General features: G+C 45.4%; 1 protein-coding gene across 3 annotated transcripts in view; it reads right to left on the bottom strand.

Annotated features, from left to right (window-relative positions):
* LOC120049704 (lysine-specific demethylase 6B-like) overlaps window positions 1-14,580 on the bottom strand; it is a 55,889-nt gene that overhangs the window by 21,363 nt on the left and 19,946 nt on the right. The window contains exon 1 of one of the 3 annotated variants that reach the window (XM_038996057.1): window positions 2,358-2,858. The exons of the other annotated variants lie outside the window; for them this stretch is intronic. The gene's annotated coding sequence lies outside the window, so the exon portion shown is untranslated. Of the gene's footprint in view, window positions 1-2,357; window positions 2,859-14,580 lie in introns of those variants that run through there. 3 annotated transcript variants of the gene reach the window in all.

The raw sequence follows: 14,580 nt of genomic DNA, 5'->3' as shown, positions 1-14,580 counted from the left end.
AGGGCCACAGCTCTCACACTGCTGGATGGAATCCCACAGAGCTTAGACTATCTATATCCCCTCCTGTATATTGGAAAGGACTTAATAGGTGGAAACAACACATACATGTCTTCATCCTTAAGGGCTACCTGTTATTAATACGTTGGATTGTTATCAAATATCCTGCTAGATGTTCGAAAAAGGAGAAGGGCTCATGTTATTGTTTGCCGCAGGACTAATGGTCTGCTGTACTTCCCTGGTGAAGACATGACACACTTCGTTTCTGGTCAACAACAAAAAAAACAAGGCTTGGTGTGGTCCCTGACAAATAGTGGTTTCATAGAGTTTAGTTCCCCTCGCATTTGACCCAGGTTACAACACACCTAATATGGATGTTGTTTTCTCACAGGCAATGAAAGTGGGTGTAAAAGTACGTTAAGCAGCCACACAAACACGTCCTACATTCACTGACACCTTTCACACACACACTACACCTGTTTCTACAACCAAGCTCATGCTACAAACACCACCTGGCATCTACCTTCATACCACCAACCATCTCAAACCACCATCTGCCAAAAAAAAACTTCCATCCATCACCTATACTGAGACAGACAAACATCCTGTTACCCAGTTTTTCTCCACTTTCATCCGTATGATTTATTTGACCTTTATTTAACTTGGCAAGTCAGTTAAGAACACATTCTTATTTACAATGACGGCCTACCCCGGATGACGCTGGGCCAAATGTGCGCCGCCCTATGAGACTCCCAATCACGGCCAGATGTGATACAGCCTGCATTACACGAGCCTCCTCGCGTAAATGAAACACGTTTTTGCATACAAATATGTGGCGTGTGTACAACTTTAACGGTACATGTTCGTCATAGAAGTAGTAGAATGGGCGGTGATTGTTCATTCAATCGCATTCAGATCACGGGACGGGACGGGACGAAAGGGGGCGGGTGATTCAAACCAGAGCAAGAAGCAGTTACTAGGCTACTATTCTGCCAAGAAGCCAAAGAGCTGTAAGATAGGAGTGATAAGAGCTTTTGTAAGCTGATTTCTGCCTGTCCTAACTTTACAGCTTGATACTTCAAAGAATCACAAACGCAACACTCGTTACGTTTCCATTAATCGGAAGTGGACGTTCAAAATGTTTCACCGACCCCATGCCAGCACACTTCGGTCCTTAGAATAAGGCTCGGTTTATAACGGCCCATAAAATGCATAGGGCCGAGTTGAGCTCTCGCATAAACGCTTAAATTTTAGGCTACACTCCCGTCAAACAATTATAGGCTAACTGAGAAAAAGCACAACACTCGCCACATTTTCCCATGCGTGTTTCAATTGCTTGTCCTGGGCCATTTCTCATCTCTGACGGCTCTTCCAGGCAGAGGTGTTTTGAGACAAACTCTAAAACCAGACCAGAAACAGTACCCCTCCCCCTTGGACGATGCAAATGACTTCCTTTCAACTCCGCTGTGTGCGCGATGAAGGTCTGAGTAGGGGCAACCCATTAACTTTATAAAGCAGCCAGTCAACCTGCCTACCTCCCTCTGTCCTGCCTGCCCATCCCCACTCAACACTCCCCAGTCAGCCCTTAGCTTAGTACTCCCACAGACAAAGGCATGGAGGAGGGGAGATCCTTACACAAGCAATTTCTCCCCCGTTCTCCCTGCATTCGCAGCACCCGCTCTATCTGTCCCACAAACACACGCGGGATGCTGCTATGTTTCTGAACTGCCTCCCCGCCACCAATCTTACTGTCAAAATAAATTCACCAAAACGCACAACCATAAACGATCAATATATGAATACAAATTAGAAAGAGAATAAACTTGTTCTAATTGACACAGTCAAACTATTATGTAGACTGTATGACATGGCATATGAGCTATTATGGGAATTACAATAGGCGACGTATCCCAGATCTAATCATCGAGACAGTCGCTCAAGAATTAACAAGGCAGCGTGAGCAAGCAAGTCTTCCGGTTTCATCGAGAACTCATTTAACTGTTGCTACGCTGTAGCCTAACCATTCATTGAATATCAGCTTCTCCACTCTGTCAACAAAATGTCACTAATGAAAATGCGCTCGCGTTATCAACACGAGCAAACAGAGGAGAAAACAATTAAAATCCGACGTAGACATTTACAGAAGACTAAATTCTGACGACTTACCAGTGTCAAAAATAACCACAAACTCGTCCAATATCCCAAGAACTGCCAACGGCTAAATGTCTATGTCTCTAGTGTGGACACAGCGCAACGCGAGATACAAATTCAAATGGTACATTCCAATAGTACGGTAACAAAAAGTAACCAGCTCGAACAGTGTTTCACATAAGAAAGTAGTTATCAAGGTATTCACGTACAGTCGTCAGGAGTAGCCCTCGAGGATGTCGCTGAGAATATTACCAAAACAAACAAGGATGATTTCTTCGCAGGCTATCGGTGTAGTGAATTTTGCTGAGTTTCCTCAATCCAGGCAGTAGCTAGTTGGGGCTGTATGTATCCGCAAGTTTCTCTGTGCAGATAGATGCCAGCTACTCAGACAACTGACCCAGCCGGCAGAATGTTACAGCGTTCACTTTGTCTCACTCGCTTCCTTCCAAAGCTCTCATAAACTCGTATTACTTGACGCCCGACTAATGTCTCTGTCTGGCTTTGAAATGATTCTAGTGTCAGTCAACGTGCGAGATCATCTTTTTATTATTTCGTTTTTCTCCCTGCCTTCGCTCTTTTTACAGTCCTTGTCTCGTTCTTGCTCTCTCCGGACATAAGCCAGTGGGATCGGGTTGCGCTGACTGAGCCGAGCTGTGTTTTAAAGGGACAAGCCTCTTGGCTCGGTGCGCAAACTATGATGCTATCAGTACAGAGGCACACCAACTCACTGGCTGCTTCTTCCACACACAAACGCCCCTCCTACTCCATTCGTCCACTCGCTGACGTCACCGCACGTCCCCGGAATTCCCTGACAACGCAAACTGGCACCGAATAACCACCGACTCTAGCCCCGCCCCCGACTACCGGAGAATGTTTCTCAGCCTTTGCCTCCGTGCTTTTTTAAAAGGTGGGCTCGCCTCGTGACTGACTTTCCGGTTGATCACCCGGACAGCGTTTCCGTCTGAAAGCCTATTTTTGGACAAAGTACTATCCTGACGCCATAGCTATTATATTCCATCTACTTATTCTCTAATGACTAAGGGAGGGAAAGCCACTATAGTACTACAGTCTTAAGATCCCGTGTTGGTCTAATAGCAGTAATATGATCTATAATCGATATACTGTCTCAATATAATATAATACAAATACAGAAGAATAAAAACATGTTTTGAACTGACTAAAGCATTTATAACCAGATATAAAGTATTTATAACATCCATAATATTGATGATTACTGATATTGATTCCTATTGATAAGTCAATGTATTTTCTCTGCCATAACATCGATATAGACTCTCATGGAGTTTCTTTACAATAATTTTGTAACAGGTTTCTGGCTCTTTGGGGACAGAAATGGCTGGTCGCTCCAAACCCCCAGGAGTCACCAACATGGGTACTATAATAATGCCAAACACATGCTCAGTTATTACAGGCAGCATGTGACACACACACACACACACACACACACACAAGTATATTTAGATCCACCACCTCAGCAGGATAGGAGTATGTCAACAAAAGCAAGGACACACACAACATGAAAGTTTGCTGCTGAACTTTCCTCCTCCCCAGACAACACACACACACACACACACACACACACACACACACACACACACACACACACACACACACACACACACACACACACACACACACACACACACACACACACACACACACAGTAGAGAAAGGCTTAGACATGCAGTGTATTTGGAAAGTATTCAGACCCCTTGACTTTTTCCACATTTTGATACATTACAGCCTTATTCTAAAATGAATTGAATCGTTTTTCCCCCTCATCAATCTACACACAATACCCCATAATGGCAATGAAAAACAGGTTTTTATACATTTTTGCAAATGTATCAAATATAAAAAATTGAAATATTACATTTACATAAGTATTCAGACCCTTTACTCAGTACTTTGTTAAAGCACCTTTGCCAGCGATTACAGCCTTAATTCTTCTTGGGTATGACACTACAAGTTTGGCACACTTGTATTTGGGGAGTTCCTCCCATTGTTCTCTGCAGATCTTCTCAAGTTCGGTCAGGTTGGATGGGGAGCATCAGGGCACAGCTTTTTTCAGGTCTCTCCAGAGATGTTAGATCGGGTTCAAGTCCGGGCTCTGGCTGGGCCACTCAAGGGCATTCAGCGACTTGTCCCGAAGCCACTCCTGCTTTGTCTTGGCCATGGGTCGTTGTCCTGTTGGAAGGTGAACCTTCGCCCCAGTCTGAGGTCCTTAGCGCTCTGGTGCAGCTTTTCGTTAAGGATCTCTCTGTACTTTGCTCCGTTCATCTTTGCCTCGATCCTGACTAGTCTCCCAGTCCCTGCCGCTGAAAAACATCCCCACAGCATGATGCTGCCACCACCATGCTTCACTGTAGGGATGGTGCCAGGTTTCCTCCAGACATGACGCTTGCCATTCAGGCCAAAGAGTTCAATCTTGGTTTCATCAGACTAGAGAATCTTGTTTCTCATGGTCTGAGAGTCCTTTAGGTGCCTTCTGGCAAACTCCAAGCGGGCTGCCGTGTGCCTTTTACTGAGCAGTGGCTTCCGTCTGGCCACTCAACCATAATGGCCTGATTGGTGAAGTGCTGCAGAGATGGTTGTCCTTCTGGAAGGTTCTCCCATCTCCACAGGGGAACTCTGGAGCTCTGTCAGAGTGACCATCGGGTTCTTGGTCACCTCCCTGACCAAGACCCTTCCCCCCCCAGATTTCTCAGTTGGCCGGGCGGCCAGCTCTAGGAAGAGTCTTGGTGGTTCCAAACTTCTTCCATTTAAGAATGATTGAGGCCACTGTGGTCTTGGGGACCTTCAATGCTGCAGAAATGTTTTGGTACCCTTCCTTAGATCTGTGCCTCGACACAATCCTGTCTCGGAGCTCTTCGGACAATTCCTTCAACCTCATGGCTTGGTTTTTGCTCTGACACGCACTGTTAACTGTGAGACCTTACATAGACAAGTGTGTGCCTTTCCAAATCATGTCCAATCAATTGAATTTACCACAGGTGGACTCCAATCAAGTTGTAGAAACATCTCAATGATGATCAATGGAAACAGGATGCACCTGAGCTCAATTTCGAGTCTCATAGCAAAGGGTCTAAATACTTATGTAAATAAGGTATGTTTTTTTATTTTTAATACATTTGCAAAAATGTCTAAAAGCCTGTTTTTGCTTTGTCATCATGGGGTATTGTGTGTAGATTGATGAGGGGCAAAAACAATTTAATCCAGTTTAGAATAAGGCTGTAACGTAACAAAATGTGGAAAAATGTGGAAATGCTATTCACAGGCAATTATGACGTGAGAATGAATGTTCATTCAATGCTGTATACTGTATGACTGTCTGAAAGAAAAAGTTAATAGAAGAATGAGGTCTATGTCAAAGTGAGATTTTGTGTTTGAATGCAAGTGCTGTAATGACGTGTCAAAGACAAATGGATTGAGTGTGTGTTCAGAGCAATGCATTAGAGAGAGATCTATTGCTGAGTGTATTCACTGTTCATGATCTACTATCCTATGCATGTCTGTTTGAGTGAGTTGCAAACTACACAGCTTTCAGTCATCAATGTACTCCATACTTGGGAGGCTGTGTGAGTGTGTGTGTCGTGTGGGGTTAAGGGCTGAAGCAGTGTGTCAAATCAAAAATCAAATCTTATTGGTTGAAAACACAGATTTTGCAGATGTTATTGCCGATGCAGTGAAATGCTTATGCTTCTAGCTCCAACAGTGCAGTGATACCAAACGATGCAAAATAATACATCACACGCATCCAGCAAAAATCGAAAGAAAAAAATTACAAAATATCAGAACTCAAAATGTCAGAGTTCGGAATATATAAATCCAGTATGTGACGGTGTGTATAGACATTGCGCACGCATGCACGCACACACACACACACACACACACACACATGCACACACAACTGCTCCCCCCCACCACACACATAGTACAGTATTGTATATAGTATGTATACTGAAGTAGTGTGTATGTCTCCCTGTTGAATCCCTCTTCCTCTTCTATCGCAGGGGAAGGTAAGCGGGGTCAGACAGGGGACTGCAGGGGGTCCTTAAGGATGTGTCTGTGTGTGTGTGTATATGTGTGTGTTGTGTATGTAGAGGGTAATTACAGTGACTGGGCCTTCTCTAACAAGAGGAGAGAAAGTGAGAGCGGAGGACTGCAAGGAGAGGGGAGCGAGTTCAGTTCTCATACTGCAGATATATATAGCATCCCTCTCATGGGTACAAGCCAAAAAGATTCTTGTCATTCCTACTTCACATAGACACATAATCTGTATACAGTGCACGCTCACACACGCACGCATGCATATACACACGCGCACACACACACGCACACACACACAGTACATTATATAACATTAATTTGATGTCAAATCAAATCAACTTAATTTGTCACAAGCCCTTAATTTGTCACAAGCCCTTAACCAACAGTGCAGTTCAAGAAAGAGTTATATAAATATTTACCAAATAAACTAAAGTAAAAAATAATAAAAAGTAACACAATAAAATAACAATAACAAGGCCATATACAGGGGGTACCGGTACCGAGTCAATGTGCGGGGGTACAGGTTAGTCGAGGTAATTTGTACATGTAGGTAGGGGTGAAGTGACTATGCATAGATAATAAACAGCGAGTAGCAGCAGTGTAGAAAACAAATGAAGGGGGCTGTGTCAATGTAAATAGTCTGGTGGCCATTTGATTAATTGTTCAGCAGTCTTATGGCTTGGGGGTAGAAGCTGTTAAGGAGCCTTTTGGTCCTAGACTTGGCACTCCGGTACAGCTTGCCTTGCGGTAGCAGAGAAAACAGTCTATGACTTGGGTGACTGGAGTCTCTGACAATTTTATGGGCTTTCCTCTGTCACCGCCTAGTATATAGGTCCTGGATGGCAGGAAGCTTGGCCCCAGTGATGTACTGGGCCGTACGCACTACCCTCTGTAGCGCCTTACGGTCAGATGCCGAGCAGTTGCCATACCAGGCGGTGATGCAAGCGGTCAGGATGCTCTCGATGGTGCAGCTGTGGAACTTTTTGAGAATCTGGGGACCCATGTCAAATCTTTTCAGTCTCCAAAGGGGGACAAGGTGTTGTTGTGCCCTCTTCTCGACTGTCTTGGTGTGTTTGGACCATGATAGATCGTTGCGGACCCCAAAGAACTTGAAACTCTCGACCCGCTCCACTACAGCCCCGTCGATGTTAAGGGGGGCCAGTTCGGCTCACCTTTTCCTGTAGTCCACGATCACCTCATTTGTCTCGCTCACATTGAGGGAGAGGTTGTTGTCCTGGCACCACACTGCCAGTTCTCTGACCTCCTCCCTACAGGCTGTCTCATCGTTGTCGGTGATCAGGCCTACCACTGTTGTGTTGTCACAGCAAGCTTAATAATGGTGTTGGAGTCGTGTTTGGCCACGCAGCCGTGGGTGAACATTGAGTACAGGAGGGGACTAAGTACACACCCCTGAGGGGCCCCAGTGTGGCAGCGTGGCAGACATGTTGTTGTCTACCCTTACCACCTGGGGGCGGCCCGTCAGGAAGTCCAGGAACCAGTTGCAGAGGGAGGTGTTTAGTCCCAGGGTCCTTAGCTTAGTGATGAGCTTCGTGGGCACTATGGTGTTGAACGCTGAGCTGTAGTCAGACAGTACTGTGCAGCCGTCTTCATCGACCTGGCCAAGGCTTCCGACTCTGTAAATCATTGCATTCTGATCGGCAGACTCAATAGCCTTGGCTTCTCAAATGACTGCTTCGCCTGGTTCACCAACTACTTCTCAGATAGAGTTCAGTGTGTCAAATGGGATGGCCTGTTGTCCGGACCTCTGGCAGTCTCTATGGGGGTACCACAAGGTTCAGTTCTCTGGCCGACTCTTTTCTCTGTATATACTGTATCAATGATGTCGCTCTTGCTGCTGGTGATTCTCTGATCCACCTCTACGCAGACGACACCATTCTGTATACATCTGGCCCTTCTTTGGACACTGTGCTAACAAACCTCCAAACGAGCTTCAACGCTTCAACTCTCCTTCCGTGGCCTCCAACTGCGTTTAAATGCTAGTAAAACTAAGTGCACGCTTTTCAACCGATTGCTGCCCGCACCCTCCCTCCAGACTAGCATCACTACTCTGGACGGTTCTGACCTAGAATATGTGGACAACTACAAATACCTAGGTGTCTGGTTAGACTGTAAACTCTCCTTCCAGACTCACATTAAGCATCTACAATACAAAATTAAATCTAAAATTGGCTTCCTAGTTCGCAACAAAGCCTCCTTCACTCATGCCACCAAACATACCCTCGTAAACTGACTATCCTACCGATCCTTGACTTCGGCGGTATCATTTACAAAATAGCCCCCAACACTCTACTCAGCAAACTGGATGTCGTCTATCACAGTGCTATCCGTTTTGTCACTAAATCCCCATATACTACCCACCACTGCGACCTGTATGCTCTCGTTGGCTGGCCCTCACTACATATTCGTCGCCAAACCCACTGGCTCCAGGTCATCCATAAATCTTTGCTAGGTAAAGCCTTGCCTTATCTCAGCTCACTGCTCACCATAGCAACACCCACCCGTAGCACGCGCTCCAGCAGGTATATTTCACTGGTCATCCCCAAAGCCAACACTTACTTTGGCCGCCTTTCCTTCCAGTTCTCTGCTGCCAATGACTGGAACGAAGCTGGAGTCTTATATCTCCCTCTCTAACTTTAAGCATCAGCTGTCAGAGCAGTTTACCGATCACTGTACCTGTACACAGCCAATCTGTAAATAGCACACCCAACTACCTCATCCCCATATTATTATTTACCCTCTTGCTGTTTTGCACCCCAGTATCTCTACTTGCACATCATCATGTGCACATCCATCACTCCAGTGTTAATGCTTAATTGTAATGATTTCACCTCTGAGGCTTATTTATTGCCTTACATTTCTACATTTGCACACACTGTACATAGATTTTCTATTTTTTCCTATTGTGTTATTGACTGTACGTTTGTTTATGTGTAACTCTGCGTTGTTGTTTTTGTCGCACTGCTTTGCTTTATCTTGACCAGGTCGCAGTTGTATATGAGAACTTGTTCTCAACTGGCCTACCTGGTTAAATAAAGGTGAAATAAAAACTATTTAAAAAAAACTAAATGAACAGCATTCTCACATAGGTGTTCCTTTTGTCCACGCGGGAAAGGGCAGTGTGGAGTGCGATTGAGATTGCGTTATCTGTGGATCTGTTGGGGTGGTATGCGAATTGGAGTGCGTCTAGGGTATCCGGGAGGATGGTGTTGATGTGAGCCATGACCAGCCTTTCAAAGCACTTTATGGCTACTGACGTGAGTGCTACGGGGAGGTTATCATTTAGGCAGCTTACCTTCGCTTCCTTTGGCACAGGGACCTTGGTGGTCTGCTTGAAACATGAAGGTATTACAGACTTAGTCAGGGAGAGGTTGAAAATGTCAGTGAATACACTTGCCAGTTGGTCCGCTCATGCTTTGAGAACACGTACTGGTAATCCATCTGGCCCCGCGGCTTTGTGAATGTTGACCTGTTTAAAGGTCTTGCTCACAACGGCTAATGAAAGTGTTATCACACAGTCATTCAGAACAGCTGGTGCTCTCATGCATGCTTCAGTGTTGCTTGCCTCAAGAGCATAAAAGGCATTTAGCTTGCATCACTGGGCAACTCGCGTCTGGGTTTCCCTTTGTAGTCCGTAATAGTTTTCAAGCCCCACCACATCCGATGAGCATCAGAGCCGGTGTAGTAGGATTCAATCTTAATCCTGTATTGATGCTTTGCTTGTTTGATGGTTCGTCTGAAGGCATAGCAGGATATCTTTTCAGTGTCCCGGATTAGTGACCCACTCCTTGAAGGCAGCAGCTCAAGCCTTTAGCTCAATGCGGATGTTGCCTGTAATCCATGGCTTCTGGTTGGGATATGCACGTACGGTCACTGTGGGGCCGATGTCTTCGATGCACTTATTGATGAAGCTGATGACTGAGGTGGTATACTCCTCAATGCCATTGGATGAATCCCAGAACATATTCCAGTCCGCGCTATCAAAAGTCCTGTAGCCTAGCATCCACATCATCTGACCACTTCCATATTGAGCGAGTCACTGGTACTTCCTGCTTTAGTTTTTGCTTGTAAGCAGGAATCAGGACAATATAATTATGGTCAGATTTGCCAAATGGAGGGCGGTGGTCTAGAGTTTTCTTCCTCTGGTTGCACATGTGATATGCTGGTAGAAATGAGGTAAAATGGATTTAAGTTTGCCTGCATTAAAGTGATGCATAGATAATAACAGAGAGTAGCAGCAATGTAGAAAAGGGGGGGGGGGGGGGGGGGGGGCAATGCAAATAGTCCAGGTAGCCATTTGATTAACTGTTCAAGAATTTTATGGCTTGGGGGTAGAAGCTGTTAAGAAGCCTCTTGGAACTAGACTTGGCGCACCGGCACCGCTTGCCGTGCGGTAGCAGAGAGAACACTCTATGACTAGGGTGGCTGCAGTCTTTGACCGTTTTAAGGGCCTTCCTCTGACACCGCCTGGTATAGAGGTCCTGGATGGCAGGAAGCTTGGCCCCAGTGGTGTACTGGGCCGTTCGCACTACCCTCTGTAGTGCCTTGCGATCAGAGGCCGAGCAGTTGCCATACAAGGCAGTGATGCAACCCGTCAGGATGCTCTCGATGGTGCAGATAAACCTTTTGAGGATCTGAGGACCCATGCCAAATGTTTTCAGTCTCCTGAGGGGGAATAGGTTTTGTTGGGAAAGGGGGATACCTAGACAGTTGTGCAACTGAATGCATTCAACTGAAATGTGTCTTCCACATATAACCCAACCCCTCTGTAATCAGAGAGGTGCGGGGGGCTGCCTTAATTGACATCCACGAAAAACAGTGGGGTAACTGCCCTGCTCAGGGGCAGAATGACAGATTCTTACCTTGTCAGCTCGGGGATTCGATCCAGCAACATTTTGGTTACTGGCCCAACACTCCTATCCCCCAGGCGACCTGCCGCCCCAACATTTCAGCTTTTTTGATTTTGAATTTATTAGTAAAACAAATTCGAGAAACATAATTCCACCTTGACATTATGGTGTATTATGTGTAGGCCAGTGAGAAAATATCTCAATTTAATCCATTTTAAATTCAGGCTGTAACACAACAAAATGTGGGAAAAGCTGTAAGTCTGAGTAGCGGAGTAGTAGAGAGGGGGAGCGTGTGTGTGTGTGTGAACGAGTGTGTGTGTGTGGGGTGTGTGTGCACGTGTGTGTGGTAAGAGTAGGAGGATGTGTCACTGGTACAGACAGTGCCTCTCAGCCTCCTCTCTGCGGGACTGTGTGGATAGAGAAACCGACAGACGTATGTGTGTGTGTAGGTCCTGAGAGTTATGCTCACACTCATTCCTGACTCAGACCATGCCACTACAAGTCCAACAAGTCTTACTCAGCACACACACACACATACACACACAGTGACACATCGTAAAACATCGTACATAACCGTCATCCTCCTCACAAATTACTCTTTGTGGTCTCTCTCTCTCTCTGTCTCGAATAAAGACATTTCAAATGTCATATTATGTATATATACAATGTTGTAACGATGTACAAATGGTTAAAGTACAAAAGGGGAAATAAATAAGCATAAATATGGGTTGTATTGACAATGGTGTTTGTTCTTCACTGGTTGACCTTTACTTGTGGCAACTAGTCACAGATCTGCTGCTGTGATGCACACTGTAGTATTTCACCCAATAGATATGGGAGTTTATCAAAATCGGGTTTGTTTTCGAAATCTTGTGGATCTGTGTAATCTGAGGGAAATATGTGTCTCTAATATGGTCATACATTGGGCAGGAGGTTATGAAGTGCAGCTCAGTTTCCACCTCATTTTGTGGGGAGTGTGCACATAGCCTGTCTATCCCTTGAGAGCCAGGTCTTCCTACGGCGGCCTTTCTCAATAGCAAGGCTATGCTCACTGAGTCTGTACATAGTCAAAGCTTTCATTAAGTTTGGGTGAGTCACAGTGGTCAGGTTTTCTGCCACTGTGTAGTCTCTGTTTAGGGCCAAGTAATTATCTTTTTGTTTTCTCATGATTTGGTTGGGTCTAATTGTGTTGCTGTCCTGGGGCTCTGTGGGGTGTGTTTGTGTTTGTGAACAGAGCCCCAGGACCAGCTTGCTTAGGGGACTCTTCTCCAGGTTCATCTCTCTGTAGGTGATGGCTTTGTCTCCCTCCAAAGATTTTCTATTGGGTTCAGGTCTGGAGACTGGCTAGGCCACTCCAGGACCTTGAGATGCTTCTTACGGAGCCGCTCCTTAGTTGCCCTGGCTGTGTGTTTCGGGTCGTTGTCATGCTGAAAGACCCAGCCACGACCCATCTTCAATGCTCTTACTGAGTGAAGGAGGTTGTTGGCCAAGATCTTGCGATACATGGCCCCATCCATCCTCCCCTCAATACGGTGCAGTCGTCCTGTCCCCTTTACAGAAAAGCATCCCCAAAGAAGGATGTTTCCACCTCCATGCTTCACGGTTGGGATGGTGTTCTTGGGGTTGTACTCATCCTTCTTCTTCCTCCAAACACGGTAAGTGGAGTTTAGACCAAAAAGCTCTATTTTTGTCTCATCAGACCACATGACCTTCTCCCATTCCTCCTCTGGATCATCCAGATGGTCATTGGCAAACTTCAGACGGGCCTGGACATGCGCTGGCTTGAGCAGGGGGACCTTGCGTGCGCTGCAGGATTTTAATCCATGACGGCGTAGTGTGTTACTAATGGTTTTCTTTGAGACTGTGGTCCCAGCTCTCTTCAGGTCAATGACCAGGTCCTGCCGTGTAGTTCTGGGCGGATCCCTCACCTTCCTCATGATCATTGATGCCCCACGAGGTGAGATCTTGCATGGAGCCCCAGACCGAGGGTGATTGACCGTCATCTTGAACTTCTTCCATTTTCTAATAATTGCGCCAACAGTTGTTGCCTTCTCACCAAGCTGCTTGCCTATTGTCCTGTAGCCCATCCCAGCCTTGTCTTGTCTACAATTTTATCCCTGATGTTCTTACACAGCTCTCTGGTCTTGGCCATTGTGGAGAGGTTGGAGTCTGTTTGATTGAGTGTGTGGACAGGTGTCTTTTATACAGGTAACGAGTTCAAACAGGTGCAGTTAATACAGGTAATGAGTGGAGAACAGGAGGGCTTCTTAAAGAAAAACGAACAGGTCTGTGAGAGCCGGAATTCTTACTGGTTGGTGGTGATCAAATACTTATGTCATGCAATAAAATGCAAATTAATTACTTAAAAATCATACAATGTGATTTTCTGGATTTTTGTTTTAGATTCCGTCTCTCACAGTTGAAGTGTACCTATGATAAAAATGACAGACCTCTACATGCTTTGTAAGTAGGAAAACCTGCAAAATCGGCAGTGTATCAAATACTTGTTCTCCCCACTGTATGTATAGTTTTTTGTGTGCTCTAGGGCAACGGTGTCTAGATGGAACTTGTATTCACGGTCCTGGTGACTGGACCTTTTTTGGAACACCATTATTTTGGTCTTACTGAGATCTACTGTCAGGGCCCAGGTCTGGCAGAATCTGTGCAGAAGATCTAGGTGTTGCTGTAGGCCTTCCTTGATTGGTGACAGAAGCACCAGATCATCAGCCAATAGTAGACATTTGACTTCAGATTCCAGTAGGGTGAGGCCGGGTGCTGCAGACTTTTCTAGTGCCCTCGCCAATTCGTTGATATATATGTTGAAGAGGGTGGGGCTTAAGCTGCATCCCTGTCTCACCCCACGGCCCTGTGGGAAGAAATGTGTGCGTTTTTTGCCTATTTTAACCACACACTTGTTTGTGTACATGGATTTTATAATGTTGTATGTTTTTCCCCCAACACCACTTTCCATCAATTTGTATTGCAGACCCTCATGCCAAATTGAGTCGAAGGCTTTTTTGAAATCAACAAAGCATGAGAAGACTTTGCCTTTGTTTTGGTTTGTTTGTTTGTCAATTAGGGTGTGCAGGGTGAATACGTGGTCTGTCATACGATAATTTGGTTAAAAGCCAATTTGACATTTGCTCAGTACATTGTTTTCACTGAGGAAATGTACAAGTCTGCTGTTAATGATAATGCTGAGGATTTTCCCAAGGTTGCTGTTGACGTATATCCCACGGTAGTTATTGGGGTCAAATTTGTCTCCACTTTGTGGATTGGGGTGATCAGTCCTTGGTTCCAAATATTGGGGAAGATGCCAGAGCTAAGTATGATGTTTAAGTGTTTTAGTATAGCCAATTGGAATTTGTTGTCTATATATTTGATTACTTCATTGAGGATACCATCAACACCACAGGCCTTTTTGGGTTGGAGGGTTTGTATTTTTTCCTGTCGTTCATTCAAGGTAATTGGAGAATCCAGTGGGTTCTGGTAG

This window comes from Salvelinus namaycush, chromosome 6, assembly GCF_016432855.1.
Source record: "Salvelinus namaycush isolate Seneca chromosome 6, SaNama_1.0, whole genome shotgun sequence".
NCBI lineage: Eukaryota > Metazoa > Chordata > Actinopteri > Salmoniformes > Salmonidae > Salvelinus > Salvelinus namaycush.
This window is presented reverse-complemented; position numbering and strand designations above follow the sequence as displayed.